Below are 12,846 nucleotides of genomic sequence, written 5' to 3'. Positions count from 1 at the left end.
AAAACATCAAAAGTTTAAAGATTTGCTGTCCTTTTTGCCTCTGAGAGGAGCTGGATCTGGCTCACTTAGTGTGGGCAAGGATCTAGAACTTGATTGTCACTGAAAGTGGTTGTAGTTTTAGGGCCAGACCCTGTGAATGCTGCCACAGAACATGCAGGATTGTGCCCTGTGCTTAGTATGGAGCACAGTAACAGACCTGTATAGAAGAAAGAACTGAAATGATGCTAACAATCTGCCTTAACCAAAGTCTCATTTCCCAGTACTGAATTACTGTTTTTTTCTGCCTTTTGAGCCTCATGGAACTTAAATTCTAATCAAGGTGTTGGACTGTTTCTCAGGAAGCCAGGAGAGAAAGTAAAGAAGGTGATTGTAATATTGGGACTATTGTACTCCCAAGTGGGGAATGGAAAGCTGTAATTCTGCTAATTATGATAACTAATTAGCTGCATTCAGAAGTGAAAAATCAGACAGGCTAGATCACTGCCTCCAACTGTTAATAATGGGTTATTGAATTGCAGTACATGAGACCAGAGGGACTGCTATTATCACCAGTGATGAGCCTGGGATGTGTTTCCAACACCATAAAATAAAATAGCCCTGGATTTTCAGAGTGCTTTCATGGGGTAAAAGTACATGCCAATCCTGGAGTGCAAAAAGATGAACTTCAATACCATGAACTCAGTCCTCAAGCTTGGTCCTGAAAAAAGGAGTACAAGCATTCATGTGTGTGGAAGGGGTTCCCTGGGACCCCCTTGGACATGAGCTCTGTTAGCTCCAAGGGATTCAGAAAAGCCATGAATCTGGCTGTGTATTCTCAAGCCTCTATCCTCTTTGAAGTGTGGATGTGTTTTAGCAGGAAAGGTCTGGTGTGTGCAGTGAACTAGCAATGGACAAACTGGAAGTGACCTTGGGGTAAACTTGGACCTGAGTTAATTATCCAAGCTGGTGAGCTTGGTTGGATCACTACTCTGCACTGCTGTTATCACATGTGGTGTATGAACTGTGTGTAGCACTGTATGGGCAGGTGTGCCCTTTAGGCCAGATTCTTTAAGTGATTTTAAGTACCTCATGTGGTTGTCCTGCATGAAATGGGCAACTAAAAAGGAGAGTTCAGGAGGTACAGAAGCCAGCAGGGCACAGCCCCATCTGTGCTCCCAGAAAGGAAGGTATGCAGGCTGTGTTTCAATACAATAATCATACCACTCAGACTCAAGTGGCAAGCTGAGCTGAAACAATGAGAATTTGGCTGGAATAATTTCACTATGGCTCCCTTTGAGATAAACTAAGATCTTATTAGCCCAGTTGCAACCATTTATGTGGCCAATTCAGCAGAAATTCCAGGGCAAGGGAGAAGCCTTAATGAAATTCACACAGCACAGCTGGAATTGGTGCTGTAAGTGATCTATGAAAAGGAACTGCTGACTGGTACACCCATTGTCTGTCTGAAGTATTGGCAGAACCCCTGGAATTATGATTATATATGTATTTCAGAAGGGTACCAGAAGACTTTTAAAGTATCACAGATCTCACAGTTCAGATGTAGCTTAACAAACAGCATACTCTACCCTGTTTAACTGTACAGACAGTAATGATCTAATAATTGAGAGATGTCTCTGCCTGGTGCAAATGAAACCATATGCTGAAGTCAATAGTATGGATTTTATTTAATGATAAAATGTGAGGTAGAGAGACAGAAAGAAATGGAAAAGTGAAAAGAAACAGAGATATCAAGCAAAAGATAGTCACCACCTATGGATTCAGTGGCATCTCATTGTTTTTTCTTTATCTTGGGCTTCTTTGTCGGGTGGGTCTCGAGGTCATTCAAAGCTTTTCACTATTTACATATTTTATCAAAGGAATTAAAGCTTATTGCCTACACAGTTCTCTTATTCTTTTGGCTACACCGTTCTCTTATGCTTTTGGTTAAATAATTCCCTGTTTTCTAATGCTAATTATTCCCATGCCCAGTCTTTCTCTTCTTTTGAGTTTGGTGAGTTGTAATCTTTCCCTTATGGAATTACCTAATACCCAATCAGAGCTGGTTTCAATACAGTTATTGAGTTGGTTTTCCTTGACCCATAAATTCTGCATTCTTTATGTCCATTATCAGTGATACATTCTTCTCCCCCAGCTTTTTTTTTGCCTCCTCCTAGGTCTGAGATAACACTTGGACAATAGTACCATCTTTATGTTATCTCAAGTTCCCGTCACGGTGGCTTAATTTACAGTTCAAGTTCCCGGCATCCATGGAGCCATATTTGTGGGGAGGAGGGTTCAGTGGGCACAGATGCCACCTGCTCATAACTTGGGGTGATCTTTGTTTAACTGGTGATATGCATATGAGAAGTTGCTGCTTTACACGGTTTCCCACAGTGTAAAAAATTTTGTCTGGATTCACTACCCAGGATGTGCTAGCCAGATCTTGCCTCTGCCAGACTTGTGGTTAGTGCCATTCTGTCATTCCATTTAGTGATTATCTCATGGCAAAGTCTTTCTGTGGTAACAGTGTTTGAGACAGGCAAGTCTGTAAGTTCTTATATGGGGCAGGAGCCTTCCACTGTCACAGGGATGTGCACCAGTGGGAGCACACAGAGAATGGCGACACTCTGAAAACTTTTTTGATTGAGCTTGGACACAAGTCTGATTTCCTATTAATCATTTGGCATCATGTGGAACAGGGGTTTATATAATAGTTATTTTAAAAATCCAAATAACTGCCTTTTTCAGTGATTTTGTAGTGCAATATTTGACTCGTGTTCTGTTGATGATACATCACTCATTAATCAAAACACTACAGCTATGAAAATAAATCCTGAGCACAAGTTAGATCTATGAAATGTTAACAAAAATGGGTAGTCGTAATTAAGTAACAGGTTTCATAAAGTATTATGTTGACCAGAGAGCATAATGAGGCACAGTTAGATCCCACACCAGCTCTCTTAAAATTTCTCACTGACTGGTATGACTGCACTCTCTGATGTTAAGATCTACCCTGATTTCTGTTTCTGTCATGCTGGTTCTTACTCTAGAATTGCTTAGAATTGAATTGTAGTGGCGTGTAATTCCCAGCCTTGTGGAGTGCTGTGATAAGGGCCATATGTGCAATTAAACCTTTACATAAGAGTTAGAAGTGTCAGCCAGGCCTTTAATGTTATTTTCTTAATCTCAAGGAGCTCTTGCTGGAGACACAGCTGGAGAACCAAAATGATGAGCTTCAAACACAGTCCAGCATTCTGTGCCAGGGGAGCTCATGGCTTTCATTCCAGCATGATCAGATCTATGTTTCAAGAACCACTGTTGCTCCACACTGGTAATTTCTGGGCATTCTGCAGCTGCTCAATGGAGCACAACGAGTCCTCAAATCATGAGCAGGAAGATGCTCCAGGGTGGCACAGTACTGGTATCTTGTACATTCAGTGTGAGATTTGAGTGTCTTCAGTTAAACAATGGATTTATTGATAGCCCAAGGCTTGGTCCAGGACATCAGGTTGCACTTGGAAAATGATGTAAAGGGAATTCGAGCAGGAAAAGCAAGGGTTTCGATGTCCATGCTTGGATCTGTGTGGCAGTCAACACTACCACAGCCACAACTGAAGCAAGGACCTCTTTTTTGCTGGCCTGAACTGTGCTTGATTATTGCAATACCATGTTTATGTGGTACCTTTCAGCAGTGACTTTTCAAGAAACCCAGGTATCACTGGTCTTATTTTGGGTACAAACAAAAAGAAAACAGAAGAGGTCAAATCCTGCAACTATCATAAGCATGATCATAACCCATATTCAGTGCCATATACTTAAAATTATTTGGATTTATTTTTTGAATTTTGAAAAATACCACATAGGACATCTTTGTCTGGGTTCTCTTAGTCAAACAGGGACTCTGCATTTTTTTGCCCTGGAAGACCTCCTGATAACCATGTCACAGTAAAAAGAGTCAAATAAAAAATAATTTAACATATGTAGCCTGACAGTCAACATGTCCTACCCAGGAGTAGATTTGGATGGGAAACCTTCCTTTCTGCACACAAATCGATAGAAAACATTCCAGTCTGCCATACTGTATTGTGCTCATGTAGGTCTTTGATGTGTTGTGGAGTTGTGAGCCTGTGTAGGGGGTGAAGCTGGGTTGTAGAGGTGAATTGTGTGTACAATCCCCTCTGGGTTCAGAAGAGCAATGAAGTTCACAGTCTTACCAAAGCAGTTAGGACAGATACATTGGTGCTCTGGACAAATTTAGTAGTGCCCAACTGAGCTCATTCATGGAGGTCTTTTAGATCATGTTTATTCCCACACACCGAGTGAAACATGCGAAGTGATGAAGATTCTTTGTTCCTGCACTTTGGCCTTTGTGTCTGAAGCAGTGGGTGTGGTGGCTCATCCTTGAGAAAAGCACATTGAAGGCTTTAGAAACTGGTCTGTGGAAGTGGCTGAGGATGAGAAAGATTTGCAGCATGAACATATAAGAGGTAGGAAAGTCTGTGAGGAGTGACTGTAGAGGTGAAAAAATCCTCCTCCTCTGGATACAGAGGCAGCATGGGAGGGCTCTGGCCATACCTCTGGTGCCTGCAGGAACCCTTCTGACAGCCTCATGTCTATGAACTATACCTGTGCTAGAGCCCTGCATGTTCTAGGAAGAGTGAAACCAGGGGGATGGCTCTGACAGGGATGGGGAAAAGTAACAGCAAAGTGTCAAAGATGTGAGGATGCCACTGCCAAAACACAGCAGAAAGAACTGCTGCCTGTACAGGAAAGCAAAATCAGCTGGAGCTTAGGAGGGAGTTGGCAAAGCTGTGCTTTGGCTGGTGGTGTTTGTAGTAGTCCTGGGTAACCATCTGCTGAGCTGTAAGGCCCAACTGGGCTTCTATTTTGTTTGTGTTTTATATTGCTTGTTTTCCTGTTCTTTTAAAATTAACTTTATGAAAGGAAATAAAATCCTCTTGTCACTTCAAAAGGAAAACACCTGAGATGACTTAGTCTGCACATGGTAGCATCCTTCCAGGAGTCCTGGCTACATGGCACAAGTGCAGCTGTAGCACAACCCCTTGGCCTCCCTCCCTCTACATGACTGTCTGCCAAGCACAAATTAGAGGATCCACTGACCAACAACCTGGGTCTATTCTACTTCTCTGGCTCCTGGCACGTTTTCATGGAATCATACAATGGTTTAGAGTTGGAAGGGACCTTAAAGATCATCTAGTTCCACCTCCCCTGCCATGGACTGGGGTGCCTTCCACTAGGCCAGGTTGCTCAAAGCCACATCCAGCCTGGCCTTGAACACTTTCAGGGATGGGATATCCACAACTTCAACTTTTGGATCTTCTTCATACAGAGTAGCAAGCCTTTGTGTTGTTCTGACTTCCTTCTGTATGGACTGATTTTTCTTTTTAACATCATTTCAATTTTTCTGTTTGGTGTTGTACAAGAATTTACTCAACTCCTTTCATTCATTGTGAACTGTCTTACTATTTGCTTTGGTTTATGTAAACAAACCTCTATATCACAAGTTGAAAAGTCAACAGTGATTTACGTGACCTAGTTTTGAGCCTAAAAAGCTTCATCTTATAAAAGTAATAAGAGAGAGGAAAAAAGGTTGACCTGGGAAAAAACTTGAAAACAGGTCAAATAATACAGGAAGCCTAAGGGAACTCAGGACTCTCCTGGGCTGATGAAACTGCCAGGTTCCAAAAACAGAGAAGCATCAAGTGCTGCCTCATTTCAGTCAAAGAGCACAATCCCTTTCTGAGCAATTCTTCTCTGGATGCAGCTAATAAGACTGAAGTACTTTTGTTGTATTTATTAGTTCAATATGATTTTATCAAGTATCTCTGTCACTCACCATTCTCTGCCTTGAAAATACAGCTGTATTTCAATTGCTGTGGTGTTTCACAGGCAAGGACCTGGATATTAATCACACTCCAGGAGCTAATACAGCAAAATAGGAGTCAATTCTGTCCAGTGTGAAAAGAAATAATACAAGATTAAATAACCTAATTTGACAGTATTCCCTGTTTGAGCTGTTAATAACAGTTCAAATGACTGAAACTGAAGTAATTATTTAAAAGCAATTAGTTTACACTATTGGCAAAAATGTATTTTTGGCACAATGTGTTTATTTTTGGCACATCTCTTGACTTGAAGCATTTTCAATGCACCACTCATGCAGAGGCCTGATTTGAGATTAAGACATGGAGCTGATATTCTGGGAACCTGAGTTCAATTCCTGGCTGTATGATAAAATTCCTGTGTGGCTTTTCTCGGTCTTATCATATCTTTGTGCCTCCGTTCCTTGTCAGTAGAATAGTTATGAGGTAGAAAAGCCTCCTTTGCTTGACTGCTTGCTCTATTTATACTAAAAGCCCTTTAGGTAATGGATTGTTTTTTAATGTGTTTATATGGTGTTAGATAATGAGGACTTGATCTTGTTTGAACAACAAAGTGCACACTAGTGGACCACTGTGTTGGTGTATTAATCCAGAGAGAATTTTCCTGCTGCTTGCATGATAGAGAAAAAATTTTAAAATATTTTTAACTGGTAGCATGATGTGTAATATTCCCTATAAAACATGCAATAAAAGAGTAGGAGGATGCTTTTGGATGCCTAACAGAAAATTTCTTAATGGTCTTTGTGAGGAAATAGTGCCCTGGAATAAAACTTAAAGAAAGTTCATTGTTTTCCCACTGCATTACACATATACCAAGTCCCACATTAAGATCCAGAAATAGGGTAGGGCAGGTGACGACATCTCCCTCGGAGACAGTGGTTGATATATGTGACTATTTTGACTTAGACATGCTTGCAGTTCCTCTGGCCCCATTTTTGGACTCTGTGAACAGGCGGTGCACGTGCTGCTCACCCACAGGAATCACCTTGGAAGTCTTGACTCAGGGAAGAGGTTTATAGCACATGCTCCAATCCTGGCAGTACTCAATATTAGTTCAGAAAACACGGCTAGGGTGCCACTTTGAATGCAGGCTCTGTATATCCCAGTTTGCTTAGTAACTAACACTTTGCCAGCATGACATTGACTTGTAATAGCTAGTGGTTCCAGACAGTACCTGTGCACAGTTTGGGAAATAGCATGTGCCAGCAGGAACCCCAAAAGACAGTAGGTGCAAGGTGGCAATAGATTTGGCTTTCTCTCTGCTGTACAGTCTTTTAGTTTTATCCTACCAGGGCCTTACATGCTCAACAGAGTTCCATATGCCCTCACGTCGTCACTCTGGCATGGGCTAAGCTGCATAACACGAAAACACTTCCCTGCTGGACAGCAGCTCAGCCTTCACAACATTTCACACATAGGGGAAAAAAAAGAGCATAAGGGTTATGATCTCTTAAGGCTTTTCTATTTAAAACCAGTGCCTACTCAAGCAATACAACACAAATCTTCATGATGTTTTTTTCAGTGGTATATGTACAACATGCAGACAGCATAACCACTTAATGTATATCTCTCCAAAACAATGGGTTTCCAGCTTTCCAGTTCTGCCCCAATTCTGGTGCTGAAGCGGCATGAAATCTGGTGCAAATTTATAGTCACTTGATACTTTTATTGTAGATGGCGTAAAGAAAAATATCTTAAAGAAAAATAGAGATGCTTGCATATAAAACCAAGTTGGGAGGGAGTGTTGACCTGCTGGAAGACAGGAAGGCTCTGCAGAGGGACCTGGATAGGCTGGAGAGATGGGCTGATTCCAATGGGATGAAGTTCAACAAGGCCAAGTGCCAGGTCCTGCACTTTGGCCACAACAACCCCCTGCAGCGCTACAGGCTGGGGACAGAGTGGCTGGAGAGCAGCCATGCTGAAAGGGACCTAGGGGTTTGGATTACTAGAAGGCTGAACATGAACCAAGAATGTGCCCAGGTGGCCAAGAAGGCCAATGGGATCCTGTCCTGTATAAAAAATAGCGTGGCCAGCAGGATCAGGGAAGTGATCCTTCCCCTGTACTCAGCGCTGGTGAGGCCACACCTTGAGTATTGTGTTCAGTTCTGGGCCCCTCAGTTCAGGAAAGATATTGAGGTGCTGGAGCAGGTCCAGAGAAGAGCTATAAGGCTGGTGAAGGGACTTGAGCACAAGTCCCATGAGGAAAGGCTGAGGAAGTTGAGATTGTTTAGTCTGGAGAAGAGGAGGTCCAGGGTTGACCTCATCACTCTCTGCAACTACCTGAAAGAAGGTTGTAGCCAGATAAGGGTTGGTCTCTTCTCCCAGGCAACCAGCAACAGAACAAGAGGACACAGACTTAAACTCTGCTGGGGGAAGTTTAGGTTGGATATTAGAAAGAAATTCTTTACAGAGAGAGTAAGCCGGCATTGGAATGGTGCCTAGAGAGGTGGTGGATTCACTGTCCTTGGAGGTTTTTAAGATGAGACTGGATCTGACACTTAGTGCTATGACCTAAGTAATCACAGTGGTGTTGGATCAAGAGTTGGACTTGATGATCTTGGAGGTCTCTTCCAACCCAGTTCATTCTATGATTCTATGATATCTCTTTTTTTTCCCCTACAGTATTTTTGACAAAGGCCAAATGTAAAAACATTTTGTTTAATTACAATATCATCCTATTAAAAAGGAATCAATTTGAAGAAAGCAGAATTTAATTTATTTCTAGAAAATTATGGTCATGGTACAGTTTGAAATACAACATTTTATTTGAAGTTTTCTATGAAATTTACATGGGATTTTGGTTGCTTCTTCTCCTAAGCGTTCCTCAGATTGTTTTACTTCATTATGAATGTTTACTCAGCTCTGTGCATATGAAGCTACTTAAAGTTATCACCTGCCTGCTTTTTAGTAGCTGAAACAAAACCTAATAATTCTTGCATCACTGAGAAACTCTAATGATTAAACAGTGATGAAGAATTAATGATATAGTAGTAGTGGTAATTTGCAAGTAATTCAGTCTTTAACTTGGCCATGAAAAAATATAGTTATGTTAAAGAAATAAGTGCTGATTTGTTTCCCTCAAGGAACATAAAAAATATCTTTGCTGCTCAAAATACACAGCTAACACCAGCAATTGCAAAATGACTTGAATTTGCTGAGCTACATTCTATTGCAAGATAGGATGCTAAGACTTGAAGAGAGGATAGCAGTAAAACCTCTTCAGTATATAATGGGGGGGAGGGGCGGGGGCAATATGTGGTCTTTAGCATCCATTGGAGAAGATCCACTAAGGGGCATATCGGGAGGGAGAATATGTACCTTAGTGAGGTGCCCTTCTCCTCATCATTTCCATTATCTGATTGAGGTCTCTCCTTACCTGTATCCTGCCAGTCTCCATGTTGGGTCCCTGCATTGCCATGCTGTAGGAGGACTCTGTGCACTTAATTCAGGGCTGGGCCAAAGTGGCCCTACGTCACTTGTAGGTGTTGGGAGGCACTGAGACCTTTAGAGGTTTTACATGAAGGCATGACTGTTTGCAGTAATGGATGGGCATCTTCCATGGTGCTGCTTGAAATGCCCCTTGGGAACAAGGTACCTACCCTTTCTCCCAAAGCAGCACATCAGTAATTTTCAATTGAGTTTCAGCAATTGGGATCCAGGAATTAGGCAGAACTCATGAGGGAAGCAAAAGCACCTGTAATATGGAAGTGGAGCCTGTGGCAAATTTCTGTCTGTTTTGCTGCAAAGATGAATGAACACTTTAGACACCATGATTCAGCATCATCTACATCTTCACAGTGGCAAGACTATTAGGGCTAATTGAATTTGCCCTATTGTTATTGAAATGCTGTATAATAATTTTATCTACCTATGACTACAGCTTGCATATAGATGGGCTTGTTTTTAGTGCAGTGCAAAGTTTTTAATGGATAAAAATCTGCATGCTGGCATGATCTATAAATAAGAGGTACAGTCCAGAAGCAGAACTCTGAAATAGCCAATAATTCTGGAAAGTAAACAGTTGCTGAATGCTAGCATAAAACTACATGATTTTTAGGACATAAAATTTACTGATAAATCCAAGGCATAAAATTCATGTTCCATTTCCAAGGTTTAAAAGGGTTTTTATTAGGATGCGAGACTTTGGCCTGGCACAATATAAAAGAAAGAAAAAAAATCTGCTTAAAAAGATAGGTTTCAGCTCTGATTTTGGATAGTCTTTTGAATTTGGAGACATAAAGTACAGCGCTTCATAAAGAACATCATCCTCATAATCATGCTTGTCTTCTTCCAGAAAAGCAAAATAGCATTCCAGCAGTGGATTAGCAGAAGGTGCAAGAATGGGAATCCTGGGCTGATAGTGGCTGCAAGATAATCCTGGAATTCAAGTGAACATGTGAACCTGTTTCTTCCATGCTTTTCTGATAATGTGTACCCTTCCACAAACACTAGAAGGAAATTTTCCACTTCACAGATTCAGCTCTATGTCAAACCTATGATTCATGAAGGGAAGTTATAGCTGGGGGGTGGGGGTGGGTGGTGAGTGTTGGTCTGTTCTCCCAGGCAGTCAGCAATAGGACAAGAGGGCATGGGCTCAAGCTCTGCCAGGGGAAATTTAAGTTGGATATCAGAAAAAAATTCTTTGCAGAGAGAGTAATCAGACATTGGAATGGCCTGCCCAGAGAGGTGGTGGATTCACCATCCTTAGAGGTTTTTAAACTGAGATTGGATGTGGCACTGAGTGCCATGATCTAGTAAATGGACTGGAGTTGGACCAAGGGTTGGACTTGATGATCTCAGAGGTCCTTTTCAACCCCATTGATTCTGTGATTCTGTGATTTATGACAGAAAGACACCAAGATAAAAATACCAAAAATCAAACCCAGACTGTGTTAGGCCACTGGTAGCTGCACTCTGCCTTTGGTTCTATTTTCACCTCATACAATATCATCTCACCAGTGTTTCAACTTAAGCAGAAGGAAAGAGTCACATTATTTTTCTGGACTCCTTTTAGATGGAAGTTAAACTGTCTAATTAGAGCTCACTTCAAAAACTGGGTTTCTTGAATTATTCATTGATCTGGTGGTATGGGGCAAGGTTAACACAGCCTCAGGTATTCTCTAACTTTTGTTGGAGAAGTTTTTCTGAAAAATAAGCAGAGAAATAACTGTTCTGCCCTGAAAACATAAAGCAGAGCATTAGCAAAAGCTTTTCTAAATTCAGATATGTGTAATATGTCTAAAGTTTAGGATACTCTAAATGAAGCTATTGCAGTAGAACCAGAGGTAGCTGCATTGCTCTTTTAAATAGCACGAAGAGAGAGAATACCTACCTAGACTTGTTGAGAACAGTGAGGTAGGACTCCCTCTGCCTCCTGTTTACAGAATTTCTGCCTTCCTCAGCTTGTCACATGAAATACTACAATATTCATCCAGATGTGAGCTCTCTGTCAGACACTAGTGTGATGTGAGCTGCTGTATGTTCTTACTGTGCCATCAGGTATTTCTGAAAGCTAGAAACTACCCTGAAGTAGATGCTTATTTTGCATTAATTGCAAAGTTTTAATCAGAATTCTGAGAGAGCAGAACCTGTTTGTCTTTGCCTAAGATGAGCCAGAGCATAAGATGAAACAAATTAAGACTGTATTTGCACTTTACTGTGGACCACTCCAATGTGAATATTGGATTATTTTCCTAAACTTCAGTTTTGTGTGCAACTGATTGCTGCTGTCCTTGTAGCAAAATTGTATCTTTATGGAACAGCCACCTGAAGGTACTTTCAATGCTCCCTGATCAGGGAGTCAGCATCACATAGATGAAAGTTATGAATACATGCAAAGAGAAGTAACTGGAGAGGAACTTCCAATGAATCACTCAGAATTTGTGAATCTCTTTCTTGAGAGCAGCTGTGGAACATGGAAGAGACAAGATAAATCATGTATTGGAGAACCATCTGTCTACTGAACAAGTGGGGAAATTGAGGCAAAGGGCTTCAGGAGGTGACATTTTAGATTACAGTTTTAAAACACCTTGATACTGTGACATGTCACAAAAATAGCGCTTGCATTCCTTTTTGTGCGGTGGCCCAGGCACAGAAAAATGGACTAAAGAACACAAATGGCTTGAGGATAGATATGAGATCCCCCAGCCTTTGTTCTCTAATGAAGAGTCCTTCCCAACCAGTGGAGGAAGAAGTGAACTACATAATCCAGAGGGGAAAAAAGAAACCAGGGAGTTGGCTGAGCTGGGGAGTGAGATATGTCTCTCTCTGTGACCTTGCAGACCTTGTCTCTGTTGCTGACCTTTAGATATGATCTCTCTTCTAGTGTGAGGGGACCAGAGTTTTCCTGCCCATGGGAAAAACTAAGCCCACTTATTTTAGACTGAACAGTAAAACATCTGAGAATTATTTATACTCTGATCTTTGCTCTGTCTGCTTTGAAGCAGAAAAGCTCTTAGGGAGGAAATTGGATCCAGATAAGACACCTGTACTGAGATATCTACCTGTAGGTGTCTAAGGTGCCAGAATACCTGATGGAGACTGACCCTACAGTCATCAGAAAATAGAAAGAGATTTACATTTAAGCTGCAGGGAATCAAGTAAAGGATGAACACAGAAACACAAATGAATCTTTTATCTCTAACGGCTGCCTTAAATTCTGGTGAAACAGACCTGGTTGTGGCCTATCATAAGGTACCAGCTCTGGTAATGGTTGACCTGGAGGAGCAGAGAGGTAGAGGGAGAACTAGTCATCTGTAGTCATTAAAGTGCATTGGTCAAGAGAATTAAATGATATGAATTATTGTAGTCAAAGTGATGACTGTTTGTCAATCACTGTTTTATTTTATGCTACTGTCAGTACCTAACATGGCAATAGTTTAAAAGTAATGGAGAGATTGTTCTAAACCCTAATTTAAAAAAATAATGAGAAAAATATTATCTTCATTTAATATGGAATACATTA

Source organism: Pithys albifrons, chromosome 4 (genome assembly GCF_047495875.1).
Source record: "Pithys albifrons albifrons isolate INPA30051 chromosome 4, PitAlb_v1, whole genome shotgun sequence".
Classification (NCBI taxonomy): Eukaryota; Metazoa; Chordata; class Aves; order Passeriformes; family Thamnophilidae; genus Pithys; species Pithys albifrons.
The sequence above is the reverse complement of the archived record's forward strand: the minus strand, read 5'-3'. Positions refer to the sequence as shown.